This window comes from Schistocerca nitens, chromosome 1 (genome assembly GCF_023898315.1).
Source record: "Schistocerca nitens isolate TAMUIC-IGC-003100 chromosome 1, iqSchNite1.1, whole genome shotgun sequence".
NCBI classification, from domain to species: Eukaryota; Metazoa; Arthropoda; class Insecta; order Orthoptera; family Acrididae; genus Schistocerca; species Schistocerca nitens.
The window spans coordinates 608,313,470-608,336,728 of NC_064614.1; the positions used below are offsets into that span (position 1 = coordinate 608,313,470).

At 46.0% G+C, this 23,259-nt stretch overlaps 1 protein-coding gene across 1 annotated transcript in view; it reads right to left on the reverse strand.

Annotated features, from left to right (window-relative positions):
• LOC126256894 (uncharacterized) overlaps positions 1–23,259 on the reverse strand; it is a 758,813-nt gene that overhangs the window by 391,009 nt on the left and 344,545 nt on the right. The gene's annotated exons all lie outside the window — the stretch shown is intronic.

A 23,259-nucleotide genomic window follows, 5' to 3' on the forward strand; every position in this document is an offset into this window, starting at 1 on the left:
CACTGCGACGTACTACGAGAACGGAGCAGTCATATTTTCAGAGATGTAGCGACCAGAGGATAGGTGCTCGCTGAGAGCCTGAATATTAAAGGGGTTTGGAACGGTCGTGGCCGCCACTGACTGTGGGAAGAAATCATTATTTACGAAGGGACGGCCAGTGATATCTGTCGAAGAAGTGATGAGCCTACAGATTGTTGCAGGCATAATGGTATGCGGTTACCGTGACGGACATTATTAAATAATCTGAGAAGGAAAGACACTGATATGTGTCTTCCATCTCGTCCTCGGAGCTTCCGTGGCGTTGCGCGAATCACCCTGGCGGACGCGACCGGCATCCACGCATTGTTAGCGACTTGCGACGCAGCAGACCAATTACACATCCACACTCAAATGTGTAATGGTGCACTTAACTTAATCCTTTGCACTGCTTCACTATTTAAGCCGGCCGGAGTGGTCGAGTGGTTCTAGGCGCTACAGTCTGGAACCGCGCGACCGCTACGGTCGCAAGTTCGAATCCTGCCTCGGGCATGGATGATTGTGATGTCCTTAGGTTAGTTAGGTTTAAGTAGTTCTAAGTTCTAGGGGACTGATGACCTCAGAAGTTCCATAGTGCTCAGAGCCATTTGAAACATTTTTTTTTTTTCACTGTTTGCTTAGTCTTAATGACGGCCGCTAACATCGCTTTCACCTACCAGTCATGGGTAAACCTCTCACTACTCCTAAACCACTAACAAATGCCCTGTATCAATCCAACTACTTTCATAAATGTTCCTAGGTCCGATTATCGGACTGGAAAATCTACACCGCTGACAGTCAGGTCCTAGCAACTTCCAGCGACAATCTCCACCAAGATCAAACAGGACAGTTGTCAAACGTCAACAGGTAAAAGTTGTCACACAAAAATATCATATCACAAGCTTCTGCGGAAACAAATGTATTTTATTGCTTTCAGTTACAGCTGGCCAAGTCCGTCACTTTCATCAAATGCCATCGCCAGTCATCTAAGCGCTCCACGCCCTGCTACGAGGCTCTTCTTACTGAACACGAGCATGCTCACTAAAGCACAACACTCCCTGCGGAAAAACGGAAAAATAACGAGAATTACAACACTTGCGCGTGGAAACGCAGTTTCCAGATCTTTAAAAGCTTCACACAACTTCCGAACAACTGTACTTATCTCTGATCGGCGATGTCTGAAAGAACAGACACCACATATATTTATGGGGATGACAGCCAATGATTCCTTTAGTGTAGATGCACACCAAGCTCGAACTCTTAAGGGAAACTGTGAGATTCCGCGAATGATGTGGCTAATGAGCAGGAGCGCTACATCAGCAGTCTGTGATATAAGTTGAGAATTTGGGTCTGACGGGAGACGTGCTAGGGGAGTCCATGTGGTTTTGGAGACAACTGCATCTGAATGGCGTAGTGGTCACAGCATCAGCCTAGTAAGCACAAGAACCATGTTCGAATCCCAGTCCACCACAAATTTTCATCTTGCTCTACTCATATAAATCAATGCCGTCTACTCCCGTATTTTAGAAACTTCACAAGATTTGTTTTAACATTTAGCCGTTTCTGCTATTCTGACTCAGATCACTTGCAGATAGACGACGCGCTAAACAGAAGGGGTTGCTCACTAAATTCCGCAATCCAATCTTCGCCGAGGATGTAGAGCATATATTATTACCACCAAATCGAGTAATGATCATCATTCAAAGATAAGGAAAATAAGAACTTGTACTGAGGCGTTCAGACAGTCGTTTTTCCCTCGCGCGGTCCGCGAGTGGAACAGAGGAACAGAGGGGGAGGGGGGGGGGGAATATAACTTTGGCGCGAATTGTGCCCTCCACCACACACCGCTTGGTGGCTAGCGGAGTATATATGTAGATGTAGAAACGCTATTAGCATTCTTCAGCAAAGAGCTGCTTCCTGACTGGCCCTTTTAAAAGTTTATTTCCAACAGCTACTGGAGAACACTAGAATAGTAGACCCTGGCCACATCCCACACTGTCCTCATGCTGGACAAAGCTCCCTGCCAACGGGTACACGAAACCCGCTGTGGCCTCCACAACTGCCAGATTAAAGAACACACGAGCGCGATTACGAATGGTATGTTACAAAGCTAGCAGATAATGCACAGGCCAAACTTTAAGCATTTAGCAGTATTACAAGTAACCTTGATCCCTTACACATACATAAACAAAAATGTGCTAATAACTCCGTAGAACACTTTCCGGAGCTGTGGAGATATCTTCATACGGATGACTCAGATAGTGCTCATGATTTATAACTTACTTTATGTGGCTGCAGCATCAGCCGTCACTTTGCGAAGTCGTACTTGGAAAGCAGAGACCACCTAGGAACTCGTCGCCTCCACTTAGCCTCTGATAGAGCTCTCCGAATGCAGAGTGTGTTGCGGTTGGTGCACAGGAAGAAGCACTGTTTGGGCGAGCCAGTGGCAACTAGCCGGTGCGGCGATCGGCGGTCGTTATATAGCTGCCCGCCATCTGCGGGGTAGCGGGGCGGCACGCCGCGTGCAGCCAAGGCCGGGTCACCCGCCACAGCCCACAGCCACGGGGGAGGCGCCGCGCACGTCTGCTATTTCGGGGGCGCCGGCCAGCAAGTCACTCAACCCGACCCAGCGCCGAACGGTAAAAATACCCAATGATGCCGCGCCATCAATTCCGCGTATGACGTAGCAGAGCACGTGCGCACCTCCGTCGCCTTGAGGGTTGTCCGCCGTCCGCTCGTCAGTACACGCGCTGCTCTTAGCAGCACGACCAAAAAAGCTGATCGTGAGGCAGGACTCGTTGCGTATCTAGAGACTACTCAGTGATATGGTAAGGGAAATATTTCAGATATTTGTTTCAGCGGCCGCCAGGTTAGCGGTGCTCGTCGAATGGAGTACTTTTCTATCGAGCGCTGGTGTCTTCGGCTGCTACACGGATAAAGAGTGCTTATCCGCTGTCTGAGTTCACAACCTCTCTTTATGGGGAAATACTTGAGGACTATTCTGTCAATTGGAGATAACACTTCAGTTTCGCAGTAAACGTGCCCCCATTCTAGCTCATAATCCTGGGCTCGTCAGGATGAGGTTGCACATTTGCAACTGCACACTAAAACATTCCAAATGGATGCTGTAGAGCTGGTTTAAGCTTGTGGCAACGCTACTTCCACCTACCGCCCTCCAAGTTCCGACTTAAGTTACTAACTGATCGCTAATTGGGAAAAGAGCTCCACATGCATTGTCAGACAACCTCCTCCTTTAACAATTACTTTGACAATCTCTTTTGGCTAGCCTTTGTGAATGCTAAAAAGGCAAGTAGCATCACCGTCTAATGCTATACAAATCTGTGGGTCGCCTCGCAACTGGATGTATCAGACCACGAATCAAAGGAATTAAATAGCACACAGTCTCCAACAGAACGGTCTAAAAGACCGCAACCTTGCGGAGTGTGTGAAATACTGGAGTGGTCCAGGAGGCAAGCTGAAACTTTGAATCACTCTGATGCGCGTTTGGATGGCGTCTGCCCAAGGTGGGATAGTGTCTGGGTTCCAGTCCAAGATTGGCAAACAGTGTTAATATCTCACGTATAAAAGGCCCAGTGGTGTTGAAACAAACCTTTGCGTGACGAGTATTACGAGCAAAGTTAAGACACAAAGTACTGTTCTTAGCTTCAAGTCAGCTTGTTGATCCATGTTTTGTGCAAGACTAGAGTTATTGGTCCTTATAATCTGCACTGCTGTTTGGTGGAAGAACAAGAGATTGTGCTTCGTCTGTCATGACCTTGTGGGCGCGACTTTAAACTTCCTTTCTTTGTAGTAACAGTTTATTTAGACAGAACGTTTGGTTTTGGACTGCTCTGTAGTTTTTGATGGAGCAGTATAAGTTAGAACCTTAGGATGATAAGGAACCGCTCGACGCGTGCTTGGCAACAAGATCAACCGTACTTCTTCCCACACTAATCTGCTGCCAGGAGCGACCCCATTTCTGTCGAGAAGGAAGATGATCTTTTGCTTCATTCAGGTACAGTTTATATCATTTTGTACTTCTGTATTGTGGGTGGCTGTTGGTGGATATTGACAGCCTCAGTCATACTGAGCACTAACACGTTACGTCAAGGCTCAGAATTGCCTTCTAAACCATTGGAAGGTGCCGACCCCTATTTAATGGTGAATATAACTACACTTTGTGTGGTAACTCGACTGTTGAACGCTTGCCTCTGCGACGCTTTTAGTTAAAAAAAATTGTTCAAATGGCTCTGAGCACCATGGGACTTAACTTCTGAGGTCATCAGTCCCCTAGCACTTAGCACTACTTAAACCTAACTAACCTAAGGACATTACACACATCCATGCCCGAGGCAGGATTCGAACCTGCGACCGCAGCGGTCGCGCGGTTCCAGACTGTAGCGCCTAGAACCGCTCAGCCACCCCAGCCGGCGCTTTTAGTTGTTTCAAAACTATACCCATTTCATCGTTGCATATATACGAGGTGCGACAACAAAGTAATGAGACTGATTTTCTTTGCAAGATGTTGCAACCCTGATGGCTTGCGTAGGCAAAATATATTTGACCTTGGTCTATAAGCTGCTTCTGGTCAAAGTGGCACATCGATGCAACTGCTCAGTTGTGAGTTGTGCTGTAATAAGTTAACACGTGTTTGAGTCTCTTGTCACGGAAACGGGACCGCATAATACTGCGCAACGGTGTGCCATTTCTTTTTGCGTTAAATTGAGTGAAAAAGCGACCACAACTTACGTTAAGCTTCAGAAGGCTTTTGGAGAGGAGGTTATGTCAAGAGCTCAAGTTTTTCGTTGGCATAGCATGTTTAGTGAAGGCAGAACGAATGTTGAAGATGAAGACCGCAGTGGACGACCATCAACCTCACGGACGGATGTCAATTTGGCCACAGTGCGTGAACTCGTACGATCTGATCGAAGATTATCCGCTAAAACGATTGCAGAAGAACTGAACATCAATCTAGAAACGGTTCGTCTAGTAATAATATTGCTGATAATTGGATTCTGCATCACGATAACGCGCCATCCCATACTGCTCTGTCAGTACAGCAATTTTTAACCTCAAAACAAATTTCATTACTACCAGAGCCACCCTATTCACCAGATATCGCTCCGTGCGACTTTTTTTCTATTTCCGAGAGTCAAAACGGCGGTCAAGGGACGCCATTTTCCAACAACACAAGGTGTCCAAGAAGCTGAGACGTGGGTCTTGGAGGATATTACAGAAGATGAGTTCCAGAAATGTTACCATCAACGGCAGAAGCGCTGGAAAAAGTGTGTACAATCAGAAGGGAACTACTTTGAAGGAGACAACACTAAACTTGACTAAAACGGTAAGCAACATTTTTTTTTCATCAGTCTCATTACTTTATTGTCGCACCCTATATTCAGTATTGTTCGTGAAAATGTCGTTACCATCAAGTGCCTAAATGATATGACGAATGTAAGACGCTGAAAGCCCTGTATGAGTTGTCAAATATCAAATTTACATCGGCCGAATTGCGCCGATGTACGATCTTACTTTACGTACGTATAAAACCTGGTAGAGAAGTACTAAATGTTCTTTCCTTACTGATAGCCATAAACTCTGTATGCGACATCAGTAAGCCTCACTGAATCTAAAGTTCTAGAGGTTTTTATTGTTGTTAAACTGTAGCGAGTAGCGTAAAGGTTGTACAGTACTGCGTGTGCGGAACACGTGGATTGAAGAGAAATGTACGACTCATAATTGTATCGCTGGATTACGAAATGAGACATTCACTCCTCATCCGTGCGATTGTGACAGACAATAGAGTTTCGCTCGAAAGCTGACGAACGGAGCCCTGTTACAGATGCGCCGTTGTCTTCCCCCGCTAACGCTTATGTTATCCAGTGAACACATCGCAAATATTCCTATGTGCAGAATAGATGCCAAATCGGTGATGACTGCAATTCGGTGGACTTGGCATTACAGGTGATTTGTCAATACGCAACAAATCGTATAGCTTTAATTCGGATTTCGCTGATGGACTAGTACATGTCAGACGCCATATAGGTGAAACTATATCCGAATGCACATCATTCAGAGTCACACTAGACGAACACCTGACGTACGATCTGAGGGCCAATGTAAGCCATGGACATCTGATTCGAAGCCAGTCATTCTTGTCTATTGTTTTGTGGATTAACCACACTTTCTTTGACAAGAACCCCTGTACGGTGTTGCAGTTTTCGCAATCAATAATGTATTTCATTTACTCGCTCATGATCTGGTGCAGGTCTCTCCGGTTGACGCCATTTCGGCTGTTTATATGGCGCTTCAAGAGTAGCTCATTAGCCAAGGCGACTGGCGATGGATGACTTCTAGTCAGCCACACTGCATGTACAATCAGTGAACGTGCTGTCCCCGTGCAGAATGGGGAGAGCGCGCGATCTGCTGAGTTTGACTGAGGGCAGATTGTGACGGCCGGAGGGCTCGGCACGAGCATTTCGGAAACTGCACGAATTTCGGGTGTTCAAGGAGTGCGGTGGTGTGGGTCTGCGAGACGTCGCGAATACAAAGTGAAACCACGTCCAGACGTCGTGGGGTCGGACGGCCACGAGTGATTACAGATGACGGACGTCGTTGGCTGGGCAGATTGATAAAACAGAACAGGCGGGGAACTGTGGTGGAACTAACATCAGACTTTAATGCTGAGCAGAGTACAAGTGTGTCTAAACACACAGCGAACCGAACATTTTCAACGATGGGCCTCCGCAGTTCACAAGCCATGCATGTGCCACGTTAACACCACGACATCGGCAACTACAACTGAAATGGGCACGTGACCAACGGCACTGGACGTTGGCGCAGTGGCAGAGCGTTGCATGGTCTGATGAATCCCGATACCTTCTTCATCATGCCGATGGGAGTGCGCGAATCCTTAGTCGCCCAGGGGAACAGCTCCTTGACACCTGTACTGCGGGACAGAGACAACCTGGCGGCGGCTCCATTACGCTCTGGGGAAAATTCACTTGGGCATCCATGGGTCCAGTGGAGCTCGTACAAGGCACCATGAAGTCCAAGGAGTATCGTACACTGGTTGCAGACATGGTACACCCCTTCATGACGATCATATTTCCGAACAGCAGTAGCATTTTCCAGCAAGATAATGCGCCATGTCACACGGCCAGGGGTTTGTTGAAGTGCTTCGACGAACACAGTGACGAGTTCCAATCGATGTGCTGGCTCGTCAACTCGCTAAATCTGGACCCGGTCGAACACATCTGGGATGTGATTGAAAGTGGCGTCAGAGTTCATCGCCCCCCCCCCCCGCCCCCCTCCTCGAAATTTGCGGGAACTGGGTAACTTGTGTGTGCAGATGCGGTGCCAAATGCTCCCGCGACGTACTAAGGTCTCATTGCTTCCATGCTACGACGTGTCGCCACTGTTATCCGCACCAAAGGTGGACGTAACCGCTATTAGGTAGTTGGTCTTAATGTTCTAGCCGAGCAGTGTACAGCGCTTTTCTTTTAACAAGGTTCAGGGACGCAGCCAAGCCTAACATCTTCCTCGTAACAGCATCAAATGTTCTCACGAAATGAGAAATCGTGGGGAGATGAGGAGTTTAGCACAAGCAGTAGTGCAAGGTACATCCACGCCACGTGCTTTCTTCGACATAGCAGACATACTAGAGAATTTTTTCGCTCGTCGGCATTCGAATCAGGTATCTCTCAAAAAATCGGCGCCACAAAAGCATCTGTTAAGGACCACGATTACGGTTGCAGCCGCGTGTTCGGTAATGTTCAAACGCACCGATATTGTGCTCTTTATAACTGATGCAATAGTTTCACGATATATTGTGATGCATAATCTGATTCCTGTTGAAAGCACACTGTCTTGGTTTCCCGCGCTGAAAGCACTGCCGGTGGATCAAGTGTGACAGAGGATTTCACAGTATTGGCTTCTTATTTCTATAATATTTGTACAGTGGTACCTAGACTTAATGTAATTTTGAAATTATTGCGAAGATGAGAAGAGCTTCAAACAGTTTATTCGGCAGAGTTGTATAAGTTTAAAACATAATTAACGAATGTTGGCTTTATTTTGAGCTCTGTGACAAAAGTGTATGCTCATTGATGTTCGTTTATCTTCTAACTATAGTGGTATCGAACTGGTCCCAGCACCAACTACCTGTGTGATGCTCTTTTCCCCTTTCAGAACAGATGGCACAGTCCACTGGTTCTCTGACGCGATCATCTGCGCCTCTGAGTGCACAGCGTGGGCGATGCTGTCCCATAAAGCGAGCTCGAGGCGCACTGCCATTTTTCCGAGCCGTTTACGCTACCTGACATATAAGGCCACAGGAAACTTGCGACTAAAATGCACAGTGTTTCCCAAATACAATTAACGGTACCACTGTTACAGTGAAGTATTTCCCTATGCATATTATCCAAAGCTGGCTCGTAACACAGTTTATACACTGAAAGAGAAAAATGCGCCAGATTAATATCCTCATATTGCAGTTTTGCGTCAAGACTAGTGAAACCTACAACATTATCTCCAGTAGGAAGTGAGAATTTTTTCATAGTTCCTCGACTCCAGTCCACGTTCGAAATGCTTCAGAGTAATCCATCTGAAAATAATAAGAAGTATTTAAATAATTTTCTGACAAACACGTGAGTCCGTCATGCTTTATATGTGTCTGCAGTACTGAGAAAATTCACACCTTAACAAAAAGGACGTCTCTGAAACGTGATCAAGATACGACATTTCACTAAAAAAATAACATTAAAAAATTAAAGTTTATTTATTTGTATGAGCACCGGCACTACAGTCAAAAGCTGTAGAATGAAAATATATTCTCCAACAACTGAAGCCATTTCATGACAGAGCACAAAAACAAAACGAGAAATAGGATCAATTTCATTTCGGACAAAATCACTTCTGACGAAAACACACAGCAGTTGCAGATGAAAACTGTAACGAAAAAAACCTTCGAGCGCGATTAAGTTGAGAAGACGATAAGTCCTTTAGAGGAGATACGGCTAAACAGTGCCAGACACACCCTAGATACTCATGCCTAAACGGTCGTGTCGTGTTTACCTTGGAAGCAGCTCTCGATGAGCATCCCGGCTCCACACCACTCCTTATATCCTCACGCTCTCAGTTGGAAGTGTGCGCTATTGGTATAACCGTCACCAAGTAGCCTCAACCATTTGATGTCGTAAAAGGAATTTTAGGTGATTCAGGCTAGATGTTGTAAGTCCATCTTATAAAATTAGATTATATTACACAACGCCTCTTCTAAATAGGAGAAAACGCACTTGTGTCCAATCACACTAAAAACTACATTGAACTTGTATTCGTGAGGAGCAAAGCTAAAATCCTGTCTGAACAGCTTGCCGTGGTTTTCGTAACTCCACCTTGACGAATGATGGTATTATTCCTTCAACATATTCAGTGACGATTCTCTTCTCCATCGTTGTCCAAACGAGCTAGGTCAATGTCTCTAATAAACTCGAAATCGACGAGAAGTTAAGTCTAACTAATAAAGCAGATCATTTAAGCTGTAAGGGCAATATAATCTGAATAGTATAACTATGGAGCTCCGGCCTCTCACCTCGATGGTATTGGTGTATCATGCATCGTTGTGAGGATGCAGTATAAGCTGATTCCTAACGACAGTCTTTCAAAAACAATTGTATGAAGCTATACGGACTAATTGTTCGTGACTACAGGCGAAAGGAGGATGGTACATCCTGACTGACTGCAGAGGTGCTTGTAGAGTTCGTTGATGCACCAAAGTGCAAAGTAAATCTGTCGTAAAGAATGTACTGAATCACCGAAAATTATATACAGTCACTTTAGTCGTGAATCACTAATCAGTATATGGAAATAACACGGACAGTTTTGCATTCAACAGCATATTTTGTCCGCCGCAGTCTTCAACCATCAATAGAAAGTAGTAAGAGGACAGTAAGGCCTATGTACATAACACACGGAATGGCTCGGCCCTACGTTCTCTACCTCTGGTAAAAGCCCCAAAGCAGGGACACTGACAGGGACAGAGGGGCGCCGGTGCCGTACTGACCTCCAGGGCGCCGTTTCCGCACTCATGACCTTGACCTGGTGTCCTGCGGGCTGCTTCCCTTCCCCGGGCTGGGCTTGCGAGACGCACTGACCGCGTGAGCCTTGCGGGAACTGGCCTCTGGCCTACAGCCGCCGCCGGGCGTCGCGACGCCCCCTCCCCTGCCCCCTCCCCCACCCGTCCCATCCCACTCGCCAGGCCCCCACCACCTGCCCCGGACGACGCCGACGCGTCTTCTAGAATATCTCACCAGCCGCAGACTGTTGTCCATTTTTTTTCTTCTTTCTTAGCGAACTAATACCGATCGGAGACAATCTCGTTCTGCTATTAACTAAGAATCATTTGTTACAAGTCTAAGGTACCTATTACTCCGAGAGTCGAACTCGGATACGTGAATCTGGTAGGGTGTGCTCCTCCGATCCGTGTATTAGAAACACCCTAATGGTCCGACTGAGTACTTGTGAGTGACTGCTCTTCTGTAGGCTATCGATTCGCCGGCCGCGGTGGCCGAGCAGCTCTAGGCACTCCAGTCCGGAACCGCGCGACTGTTACGGTCGCAGGTTCGAATCCTGCCTCGGGCATGGATGTGTGTAATGTCCTTAGGTTAGTTAGGTTTAAGTAGTTCTAAGTTCTAGGGGACTGATGACCTCAGCTGTAGGTCCCATAGTGCTCAGAGCCATTTAAACCATTTGAACCAGCTTTCGATTCTCGACCCAGCAAGCGGTTTCAACTCAAATAATGAATAACCTATGGACGGTACAAGACCAAGTGGAGAACGTAAACGTCTGTCCAGTAGGCCGTAAATAAATATTTCATCTAATTACTTAGATTAGCCGTCAATCGAAAATCACCGCCGTCCTTCCTCTGAGAATGAAATCTGTATTTCGTTCCATATTTAACACAACGCCCCTCTCTCTGTCAGCACTTCTCTCTTCCTCAGCGTGTTCTTCTCTTACCAAACCCTGATTTGGCAACTTGTGCGAAGTCACCTAATCCCTTTACTCTCTCAAGCAAATCGTCACATATAACTCACACTAAGTTTTCCCTTTTTAACAAATCCACACATCTCATCCCAAAACTCAACGAAATCCATTTTTACCCCTAATAAAAATCGCTTTCCACTACCACAGCAACAGGAATGAAGCAGCCCAGTTTCAATCTTCTCGTAAATTAGCAAAAGAATCGTCTCTTTTATTTTTTAAGTATAAAGCTGGCCATTTATTTTTTCATTTTTAATATTGAAGTATATTAATGTGTTTTAGATTATGAATCTCCCTATATGTGTTTTGAACTATTTGTCTGAAGAGCGGGTATAAACATTAAGAATGAAAACCCAACCACCTTCTGTCGGTTGTTACGAAGGAGAGGAAATAACAATAAAGCAGAAAAAACAAAGAGCAGGAATATGCGTTCGGGCTGCTCTAATCCTGAAAAACGTTTTCAGTTCAGTTGCCAAGTGCTGTAACTTTCAGTATTGGCAATAATTTTTAAAGCTTCCAACTAGAGGGACCACTGATCATATACCGCGTTTAGTGTTCGATTGAAGCAGAGAGACATGAGCCATAATCGAATAAAATCCGTCAGCGAACGGATGGCCGAAGATCTGGTACACCTGCTAGACGAGGTATCATTTTTGACGACAAACATCTCAGACTCAGTATTTGTAGCATGTGCCCAACACATCGCAAATCTAATCGAAGGGAAATTGTCTATGGTGTGGTGAGTTTCCATTACTTTATTCAAATTTTTCGCTAGCCTTGCCGTAAGATGGGGATGGACGGTAAATGGTTGTCTTGAGTGCAGGGCGCTCTGTTTACTTGTGAAATATGAAAACATAGGTTTCCTAAGAATTCTGTTGTTTATGACAGGGTAGAAAGGGCTGAAACGACGTAGACATCAATATCAGATTTTGCAGGCGCATGACCCATTCTTGAGGCTTTAGTAGTATCCAATATTTCCGTATGATTGAGCTGATTTCCCTGAAATTACGACCAGGAGCGCAGTACTGTATGGAAGTGGAAATAGGGGCCTAAAAAAACTGGAGAGTGCGGAGACAGAAAGATTAAGACGCAGGACAGACAACTGAATCTGCGTTAGACGAGTACAGATGAAAAGGTTGGTTGGTTGGTTGGTTGGTTCGGAGGAGAGGACCAAACAGGGAGGTCATAGGTCCCATCGGATTAGGGAAGGATGGGGAAGGAAGTTGGCCGTGGCCTTTGAAAGGAACCATCCCAGCGTTTGGCTGAAACGATTTAGGAAAATCACGGAAAACCTAAATCAGGATGGCCGAACGCGGGTTTGAACCGTCGTCCTCCCGACTGCGAATACAGTGTGCTAACCACTACGTCACCTCGCTCGGTCTGAGATGAAAAATTAACACAAGTAGGGAAGACTTTGTAACTGCATGGAACTAACCAAAATACAGATGACTGAAAAAGGATTGATTCGTTATGAATAGTTGGAAGACACCAATAACGATCCATCTCTAAGCCCCATAATCTTATTCTGAAGAGTTGCACTGCCACTGAGGGTTCGAAACTGAATGTAAAGCTCCGATATACACTGTGCACGAGTTTCGAAGAAAAGTAAGGAGCTTTCACATTTCCATGAGGAAGGAAGTTAGAGTGGAGAAGGCAACTTGCTATAATAACAAATGTAGTGTGTGTAAGCTCAACGGACAAAATAATACTCTCTCCTTTAAAAAGGCACACTAACCATTGTGGATCGCTGTGTGACCCTCTTCTGCTTGCGTAATTCATGACGGTTAAGTGTTGCATATGTTCCAGTCTTTTTATGAATTCACCTCGGTACGATCGGTCGGCGTCGAGGTGTGAAAGAAGGGCAGAAAGAAACTATCGTGTTCGGACGTGCCCACGACCAAACCGTGAATGAGGATTCCCTGGTGTATCACCGCAGACGGTACAAGTGTCTGCAAGGAATGGTATACCACACACAGCTTTGTAATGTGGCGTGAGAAGAGTGGTTATAGAAGATCCTAACCAACGCAGAACGGAGACGAGGGTAACGCCTTGTCAATGGGAATCTGTTCCGAGCCCGATAGGAACTACTGCAAATCGATCTCAGTCAGTCAGCAAAAACTACTAAGGAAACTGCACGCAATGGACATTTGGAGTCGGGTACCACGCGGAGGCAATTTATCACCAGCGGCACAAAAACCTACGCGTCTTCAGTGGGTAAAACAAGGGAGAAATTGGACAGTGTTCGACTGGTGGCTTACGGTGTGTCCTGACGAACTGCAAGGCATCGAGTGCACCTAAGGCTCAGTGTGACACTTAACCCGAAATATGGGCGGCCATGTATCTGAAGCTGGAGGTGGTTTTGTGACGTTTTTAGAGTGTTTTTCGAACCATGGTTTCGGCCCACTTATTCAGGTCACTGTGAACACGAACCAGATTGTTTGTCAGAACATCCTCAGTGACCAATTGTTGCCATTTAGGTTACAATTTGCTGATGATTATTCTGTGAACACTGACATGTAAGGGGCAGTCAAATGAAAACCGAACACCAGACTCAACAAGATCATGAAATGGCTCCGTTCACAAGTGATCACCACACGCTTTAAGACGTTTATCCAACTGAGAGACGTGACGATCAATTCCTGTTTCGTAGAACGCGGTCGGCCGCTGACAGATTCCCAACCGCACCTCGTCCGACCGAAACCGAAGTCCAAGCACGTCTTCCTTCGGGTCGCCAAAGATGAGAAAATCACACAGTGAATAATCCGGGCTGTGCGGAAAACTTTGCAGTGTTTCCCAGCCAAATCACTGAAGCGTAGCCTTCGTCCGACCGGCAGTGTGTGGGTGGGCGTTATCATGCAACAAGATGATTCCGTCCAACATCATTTATGGGCTTTAAGACTTAATGGGACATCGCAGTTTCTGCAGAGTATCTTCATAGCGCTGCGCATGACTGTGCTTCCATGCTCGAGGAACACTAGGAGCAGGGGTCCCCTGCAGTCGACGAAGGAAGTTATCATGACATTACCGGAACTTGTGTGAGCAGCTGTGTACTTCTTTGGCGGAGGAGATGTGGCAATTTTCCATTGTTGGCTTTGCCATATGCCCTCAGACTCGGAATGGTGGCGCCACGTAAGGTCACGATGGCCTTCTTCCCCGACACCAGGGACCCTCTCTCGATGAGTTCCTCGGAGTTTGCAACCACAGTCAATACCCAGCAGTATGAAAAATACTTTGCAAACACTGCGTGGCGCCATAAAGTCAAAACGCCCAGGAATCCCTTCAGATGGAATTATCCTGTTCCAGGATAACGCCCACACCCATACTGCCAATCGCACGAAGGTTATACTTCAGAGAAAACCCTGCAACCACCTCCGTACAGTCCAGATCTTTCCCTGTGTGATTTTCACATCTCTGGCGACCTGAAGAAAGACGTACATGGACGTCGATTTCAGTCGAACGAGCAAGTGCAGTAGTGGGTGTGGCTGTGGATCTGTCAGCGGCCAACGGCGTTCTACGAATAAGGAATTGATCGTCTCGTCTCCCTGTAGGATACATATCTTAATGCGTGTGGTGATTACTTCCATCTGTTGAACCAAATAAGTCGGCCTCGAAAGTGTACACAATTCGACTGTCGCATTTTGCGAAAGGATTGGGTTAAATGCCGGGAAGATGTAGTGGCCGCTCGGAGACAGCAGTGAGGACAGCGTAAGGGGCGACGTGGCCTTTCTGCGGCATGCTGGGAGCGCGGCGCTAGCGTTCCCCGACGCGCGCCGCTGCCGCCGTCTAATTATTCCCTGCCTAGTCAGCGCGCGCTGCAACGTTCAGCATACGGCTTTAAACGTAGCTGCCTGGGATGCTGCGAGCCACACAGTGTAAGGCACGGACAGAGGCCACAGATGGCATCAGTGGAGAACTACTCGGCCCAGTGACATTAATGTTACCACCGCTTATGGTTCAAATGGTTCAAATGGCTCTGAGCACTATGGGACTTAACATCTGAGGTCATCAGTCCCCTAGAACTTAGAACTACTTAAACCTAACTAACCTAAGGACATCACACACATCCACGCCCGAGGCAGGATTCGAACCTGCGACCGTAGCGGTCGTGCGGTTCCAGACTGTGGCGCCTTTAACCGCTCGACCACTCCGGCCGCCACCGCTTATGTTCCATGTCAATATGCAATGACCACTCAGCGTGGAGCGTATGTAAAGCGTTGGGGGTGGGGGGTCGGAAAACACTGCAGTCGTTATCATACTGACGAAACGGAGCGATTTATCTGTCGCGTCAAAAGTGCATGATCTGTGATCTTTGACTTTGGACATGGGCGGAAGCGTTCCCGGCCGGCCGCGGTGGTCTCGTGGTTCTAGGCGCGCAGTCCGGAACCGTGCGACTGCTACGGTCGCAGGTTCGAATCCTGCCTCGGGCATGGCTGTGTGTGATGTCCTTAGGTTAGTTAGGTTTCAGTAGTTCTAAGTTCGAGGGGACTGATGACCACAGCAGTTGAGTCCCATAGTGCTCAGAGCCATTTGAACCATTTTTGAAGCGTTCCCAAAGTGACGAAGTTTGTAAACTGTTCGCCTGCAGCTGTACTTAAAGTATACCGTGCATGGAAAAATGGAGCTATACAAAACAGTCGCACATGCAACTGTGATGCAGCACAGGCCATAGAAGACAGGGATGACCGACCGCTTCGGAGATGTGTACGGACGAAGTGGCGTGCAACAGTTAAAAATGTGACTGCACAGATGAACCAAGGGGCTACCAACAGGTCTCCTCAACGACCCTTCAGAGAACGTTGATGATTAGGAGCCTCCACAGCAACTGCATAGTTCATGTACTCATGCTGACTGCTGTTCATTGCCGATGCAGACTGGAATTTGTACGTTAATACCGCAACCGGACAATCAGTAAGTGGCGACAACTGGACTTCTCACATGAGTAACCTTTTATGTTCCGTCGGACAGTTGGCCGTTGTTCCGTACGGCGTGAAATGTCCGAAAGCAAACGAGGACTATAAAACTAGACTGGCGATGTTTTCTGCCATGCCCTGCGTGATTTAGTGACTCTGGAAGGCACGGTGGATCAACGGGCATCGATCCTTGGGGACCATGTCCTCCCCTACAGGCAGTTCGTTTTTTCTCGGTGCGACGGGATCTATCGGCAGGACAATGCAACGTGTCAAACAGCTCGCAATGTACGTGCGTGGTACTTACACCACCATACTCACCGGCTTAAAACCCAATCGAGAAACTGTGGGACCACCTCGATTGGGCTGTCCGCGCCATGGGTCCTCAACCCACTGCAAAAGATGCTTATTCGGGCTTTCGACTGGTGATCGCATTAATGTGACTGGAGAGTGTAGAAGTGCAGTCGATTAAGGTGGAGCAGTAGAGTACCGGAGATGTCACTGGATGCTTACCGGAAAACAGCTCTCACGAAAGACGAATTCTCTGCCACTGGATACAATAAGTCAAAGATATATATACTAATATGGTATCTGTTCTGTCCGAAAGAACAGATACCATCGGTGACCATACAACTCGTTGGAATGAAATTACAATGAAATGAACACCCTTAGCTGCTTACAAGCGCTGACATACGTCAACGGGGACAGATGAAAATATGTGCCCCGACCGGGACTCTCGAACCCGTGATCTCCTGCTTACATGGAAGACGCTCTGTCCATTTTTTTTTTTTTTACTCATTTTGTTCGATATAGTTCGTTGCGTTTGGTCGGGGCGGACGTCAGAAGACATCCGTTCAAATTGATCGTTGGTTCCTTAACTCAGTTTTTTTTATTACAGAGAGCACCCAGCCCTCTGACCGAACACGCTGAGCTACCGTGCCGGCTGTCCATCTGAGCCACCGAGGACACAGAGGATAGCGCGACTGCAGGAATTTATCTCTGGCACGCCTCCCGCGAAACCCACATTTTCAACGTATTGTCCCGCACTACATTCGTAGTGCCCCCGTCCATTATACTCATTACTCGCGGCGCGTTGCCGATTCCCGTCCGAAAGAACAGATACCATCTTAGTATATATATAGTTAAGGCTCACCGGCCACTTGACCATCTTCTTCGTCTGTGCCCGAACTCTAACGGGAATCGCAACGCGCCGAGAGTAATGAGTATAATGGGCGGGGGCACTACGAATGTAGTGCGGGACAATGCGTTGAGAATGTGGGTTTCGCGGGAGGCGTGCCAGAGATACATCCCTGCATTCGCGCTATCCCCTGTGTCCTCGGTGGCTCAGAGCGGTCATTGTGGTACTATTTTGTGAATAGGAAATTTCCAACGAACTCCAGACTACATTCCATTTATCTGGCTGATTCCGCTTTGTGTACCACTTGCAACCTGATTGACACAGATGAACATCAATTTGTCTGTGGAAATGCAAATAATATATAGTTGTCAATCAGAAAAAAATTAGCAACTACGCAGAGAAAACCGCCGTATTTGATATCGCCATCGTGCCTTTTATACCCGGAAGAAGAACTATACCCCACCTGGAAGAAAAATGTCGTCAACTGGTTGAAGGGACACGCGGTATTTTACCTACTGTCCAGTAAAAAAAAAAAAAAAAAGAGCGAAGGAGATTTTTGGACGTACATCTCCGACAAGCATCACAAGCTACTACGCATGAATAATTATTATGATACATACGCCAACTTCCTCAGAAGAACAGTCATGTGAACTCCATTTTCGAGGATGCGATTCAGAACATGAAAAACGAGAGACAATTTGATCTTTGAAAAACAAATACGATCAAGTGACGAACATCACTATCTGGTTTAGACTTGGATTTTTTCTAAAATGTCAAGGAACCTGTAATTAATTTTAGTTTGTTTAATTACTTTTAAATGTCAGTTGAAAATTATGTACTACTGTGGCATGTTATGATCAATAAATTGGAGAAAAAAAAAAGAAAATAAGATGGATAGAGCGTCTGCCATTTAACCAGGAGATCCCGGGTTCGAGTCCCGGTCGGGGCACACATTTTCATCTGTCCCCGTTGACGTATGTCAACGCCTGTAAGCAGCTAAGGGTGTTAATTTCATTGTAAAGTCGAAGATTGTTTTCTTTTCTATGTTAAGCAGCTACATGCAACAGTACTGTGGGAAAATTAGCTGCCCTAGACCCACCCAAAGAGGTACCATGTTCGTACGTTACGTTAATCCCACTCCACAACAAATTCTGCTGGATGCTGGTGGACATGGATTTCACAATTTCAATGAAATAACTATCGTTGTACAGAGTTCTCGAAAGAGAACTTCTTTTTTGTCTGGTTACTCAGTAATATCTTTTAAGGAAAGACAAAATGTAAGGCCGAATTCAGGAGGCATGACGGTGCTGCCAGCGGCAGAGATACTTCGCCGCATCCGAGTGCACGAAGATGACCACGGCTATACTTATTACAACGAGAAAAGCATTCTGAACAATCCTTACAGTAAATCTAAAGTAGATAAATACACGCTTTCGTAATAATTTTATACAGAAAGTTTATTTATAAACTAAAAACTTATGAAATGTTTTATATTTAAAACCTATCATGGAGAGTGGGCAAGCCTCCGGCCTCGACGCTGTGTGATGAGGTGTGGACGCCCAACACGTTGTTGTGGTATCACCGTGCCTCAACCAGTTTCCATATATGCTCACGATAGTAGCACGCGAAGAGCCGACTACCTTAGTCGTTTCGGGGATGCTCGTTTCCAGTCGCCCATCCCTAATAATCTCTCTTTTGTCAAAATCACTTATGTCAGTAGACTTCCTAATTGTCGGCCGAGCGGTTCTAGGCGGTTCAGTCTGGAACCGCTCTATCGCTACGGTCGCAGGTTCGAATCCTGCCTCTGGCATGGATGTGTATGATGTTCTTAGGTTAGTTAGGGTTAAGTAGTTCTAAGTTCTAGGGGACTGATGACCTCAGAAGTTAAGTCCCATAGTGCTCAGAACCATTTGAACCAATTGTCAGCCCATATCGTTGCCAGAATGGTTTCCCATTCTCTTTTTGTTTTTCTTTGTTATTTTAACTCGTCACGAAGAGGGGGACTGATAGCGGATTAAAACCGTTCTTAACTAAAGATTATATATATTTAAAAGACGTATTATTATACATAAAACAATATTTATATTTTTTAAAGAAACACGTTGATGAACAACTTTTATGGTGTTTAAAACAATTTAGACAGTTTTAAATTACTGTTACAATTTAATTTCTGATAATGTTACTGATGGTATAATATTGATGTTGCTGGGGCATGAAAATTATCACTGTCCTGATGAAAGTGGAGTAATGAGCTTGACTATGGAGCCCTCTGGTTGTGACTAAAAGTATGTGAGGTGGATGAATGGGGTGGGGGGAAGATAAGGAGATAGTGCGAGATGGAGCGTTGTGACCAGGGATGGAAGGAGGTTTCAGGATGGATGTCATCTGCGAGTAGTGGGAGCTGTTTAGGTTCCAGTAGGACAAGGTGGATTAGGCACGAAGGTGTGAGGGAGGTGGAATGTGTGTGTAGTGCCGCGACAGTTTTGGAGTTTTGCGATTAATGTACTGGATACAAAGGTTCTCTAGGAAGCAAAAAAGGTGAGAGAAGCAGATGAATTGGTATAAGATGAGAGTTGCTACACACACACACACACACACACACACACACACACACACACACTCTTTCTGTAGTGGGTCACTTGCCTGCAAATCCATCAGGCGGCTTTCTTTCTCGCTGTGAGCAGCGGTCCTAATGTTTGGCTCATAGTGTATCTTATTTGCCTTACTAAATCCCAGCACTATGCGAATTGAGATTTACCAAAGGACAAGTCACTGTAAAACTTGTTGGAGTAATTCTGCCATAAAAACAGACGTGACTTGTTCAGTTTATGGAGTGAGAAGTGGAGGTGAGGGGGGAAAAAAAATTGGAAGCGGAACGCTTGGCCGTTGTCAGTAATACAGGGTGTTTCAAAAATGACCGGTATATTTGAAACAGCAATAAAAACTAAACGAGCAGCGATAGAAATACACCGTTTGTTGCAATATGCTTGGGACAACAGTACATTTTCAGGCAGACAAACTTTCGAAATTACAGTAGTTACAATTTTCAACAACAGATGGCGCTGCGGTCTGGGAAACTCTATAGTACGATATTTTCCACATATCCACCATGCGTAGCAATAATATGGCGTAGTCTCTGAATGAAATTACCCGAAACCTTTGACAACGTGTCTGGCGGAATGGCTTCACATGCAGATGAGATGTACTGCTTCAGCTGTTCAATTGTTTCTGGATTCTGGCGGTACACCTGGTCTTTCAAGTGTCCCCACAGAAAGAAGTCACAGGGGTTCATGTCTGGCGAATAGGGAGGCCAATCCACGCCGCCTCCTGTATGTTTCGGATAGCCCAAAGCAATCACACGATCATCGAAATATTCATTCAGGAAATTAAAGACGTCGGCCGTGCGATGTGGCCGGGCACCATCTTGCATAAACCACGAGGTGTTCGCAGTGTCGTCTAAGGCAGTTTGTACCGCCACAAATTCACGAAGAATGTCCAGATAGCGTGATGCAGTAATCGTTTCGGATCTGAAAAATGGGCCAATGATTCCTTTGGAAGAAATGGCGGCCCAGACCAGTACTTTTTGAGGATGCAGGGACGATGGGACTGCAACATGGGGCTTTTCGGTTCCCCATATGCGCCAGTTCTGTTTATTGACGAAGCCGTCCAGGTAAAAATAAGCTTCGTCAGTAAACCAAATGCTGCCCACATGCATATCGCCGTCATCAATCCTGTGCACTATATCGTTAGCGAATGTCTCTCGTGTAGCAATGGTAGCGGCGCTGAGGGGTTGCCGCGTTTGAATTTTGTATGGATAGAGGTGTAAACTCTGGCGCATGAGACGATATGTGGACGTTGGCGTCATTTGGACCGCAGCTGCAACACGGCGAACGGAAACCCGAGGCCGCTGTTGGATCACCTGCTGCACTGGCTGCGCGTTGCCCTCTGTGGTTGCCGTACGCGGTCGCCCTACCTTTCCAGCACGTTCATCCGTCACGTTCCCAGTCCGTTGAAATTTTTCAAACAGATCCTTTATTGTATCGCTTTTCGGTCCTTTGGTTACATTAAACCTCCGTTGAAAACTTCGTCTTGTTGCAACAACACTGTGTTCTAGGCGGTGGAATTCCAACACCAGAAAAATCCTCTGTTCTAAGGAATAAACCATGTTGTCTACAGCACACTTGCACGTTGTGAAAAGCACACGCTTACAGCAGAAAGACGACGTACAGAATGGCGCACCCACAGACTGCGTTGTCTTCTATATCTTTCACATCACTTGCAGCGCCATCTGTTGTTGAAAATTGTAACTACTGTAATTTCGAAAGTTTGTCCGCCTGAAAATGTACTGTTGTCCCAAGCATATTGCAACAAACGGTGTATTTCTATCGCTGCTCGTTTAGTTTTTATTGCCGTTTCAAATATACCGGTGATTTTTGAAACACCCTGTACATGTCTGAGACGATGTTATAGTCCAAGATTTGGCCGCTTGGAGGCGTTGCTTGCTGTGTCATGTCAACGCCACGTCGAAGGTGAATGTGTGACTCCACTTCTCAACACTACCGCAAAGAACAATGTGTATACGCTTTTTGTGCCTCACACTTCTCGGGGCCCTCTACTTCCTGCTGTGCTGGCGTGCTTGTTTACGAATATTCTTCCTGCGAGAAGGCTGTCTACACGGTATTTTAAGCCGTTCGTCGGCGGCCCCGCGCATGCGCTCATGCGCCGCCAAATCTCTCTCTGGTCCTGTTTTGCTGGCACGCGAAACGACCGACCTTCCGTCCACGCGCTTATAGCCGCCGACGGTCGTTTTGGTTACCTCGTGGAACGCTCAACACTATTTCACTGCCATTAAATGAACTCGTTTTGAAAATCTAACATTCTAAGCGCTATAATCAGCTGCTGTCAATATTTAGCGTCAAATAATTTTTTACGCTTTAAGCTCTATTCAAACTCTTTGTTTCCAAAAAGGGTGAAATTGCTAAAGTATTTGATTATGATTTCATCCTTATTTGACTCTGGTTGCTGCACTCATGACGGACGCCGTCCGCTGTCTGACAGATCAGCAGAATCTACTTTCCTTTCTATCACCTTTTTTCACTTTAGACTTTGGCTTTTTATCTTTAAACCGAATTTTGTGCTTTTTAGGCTGTTCATTCCGTGCAACTGTTATTTAATTCCTGAGTCTGTGCGTTGCTCAATCCCCTGTTTATTGCAGATGAAAATCTTCCTTCGCCCCATACAGGTAGCGAATTTACACCTAGCACATACTCGCTCTTCTTACGTTAACATTTTTCCATCATTTTTTACAATTACACTTGTCATCCTGTGATAATGATGCGGTCCCATACTCCGAGGAGCGTAGGTGACGTTACAGGAGACCCGCACCGCTGTACTAGGCAAGGTCCTTGTGGAGGTGATTTGCCATTGCCTTCCTCCTGCCGTAATGGGTACGAATGATGACGGTGAAGACGACGACACAACAACACCCAGTCATCACTAGGCAGGAAAAATCCCTGACCCCGCCGGGAATCGAACCCGGGACCCCGTGCGCGGGTAGCGAGAACGCTAAGGCAAGACCACGGCTGTCATCCTTGCAGAGAATATCTATTTTACGATGTTATTACTTTTCTCTTATGCGTTCAATTATATTGTTTTTCTACTTTTATCGTTCATTTGATATACAGGCTACCTTTGTAGGTAGATCACAAGGGCAACATTTGCTTTCTTGTACTTCCTTCTTTCATTGATAAGTGAAAGTATTTCTTCTGTGTCAACTGCCTTTACTGTACTGTGTGCTGATATGTCCTGCTTTAATTACTGCACCGAGCGTGACAATAATTAATACACTTACTTGCAGTCAAGAAGAGTAAGTTTCCGTCTCGTCGAATAATATTGATTTAAGCTTTTCTTGGTGCCACTAAACGGCTTAACCTTGATAAGGTCACGGCCTATTCCTTCCATATCTTTCACCATATGTACAATTGCATAGCGTTTCTAATAATCTCGCCGGCGACATGACGTCGAATCTATCCTTCGCTTTTTTTGTTATTTATTGTTGTTTCTTACATAGTTATTTCTTTGTTTGTTAGGCTGTATACCGGTCTTCTCCTTTTGAACTCCGTCAGCGCTTCTATCGAACCCAGTGACGTCTCAGATAGT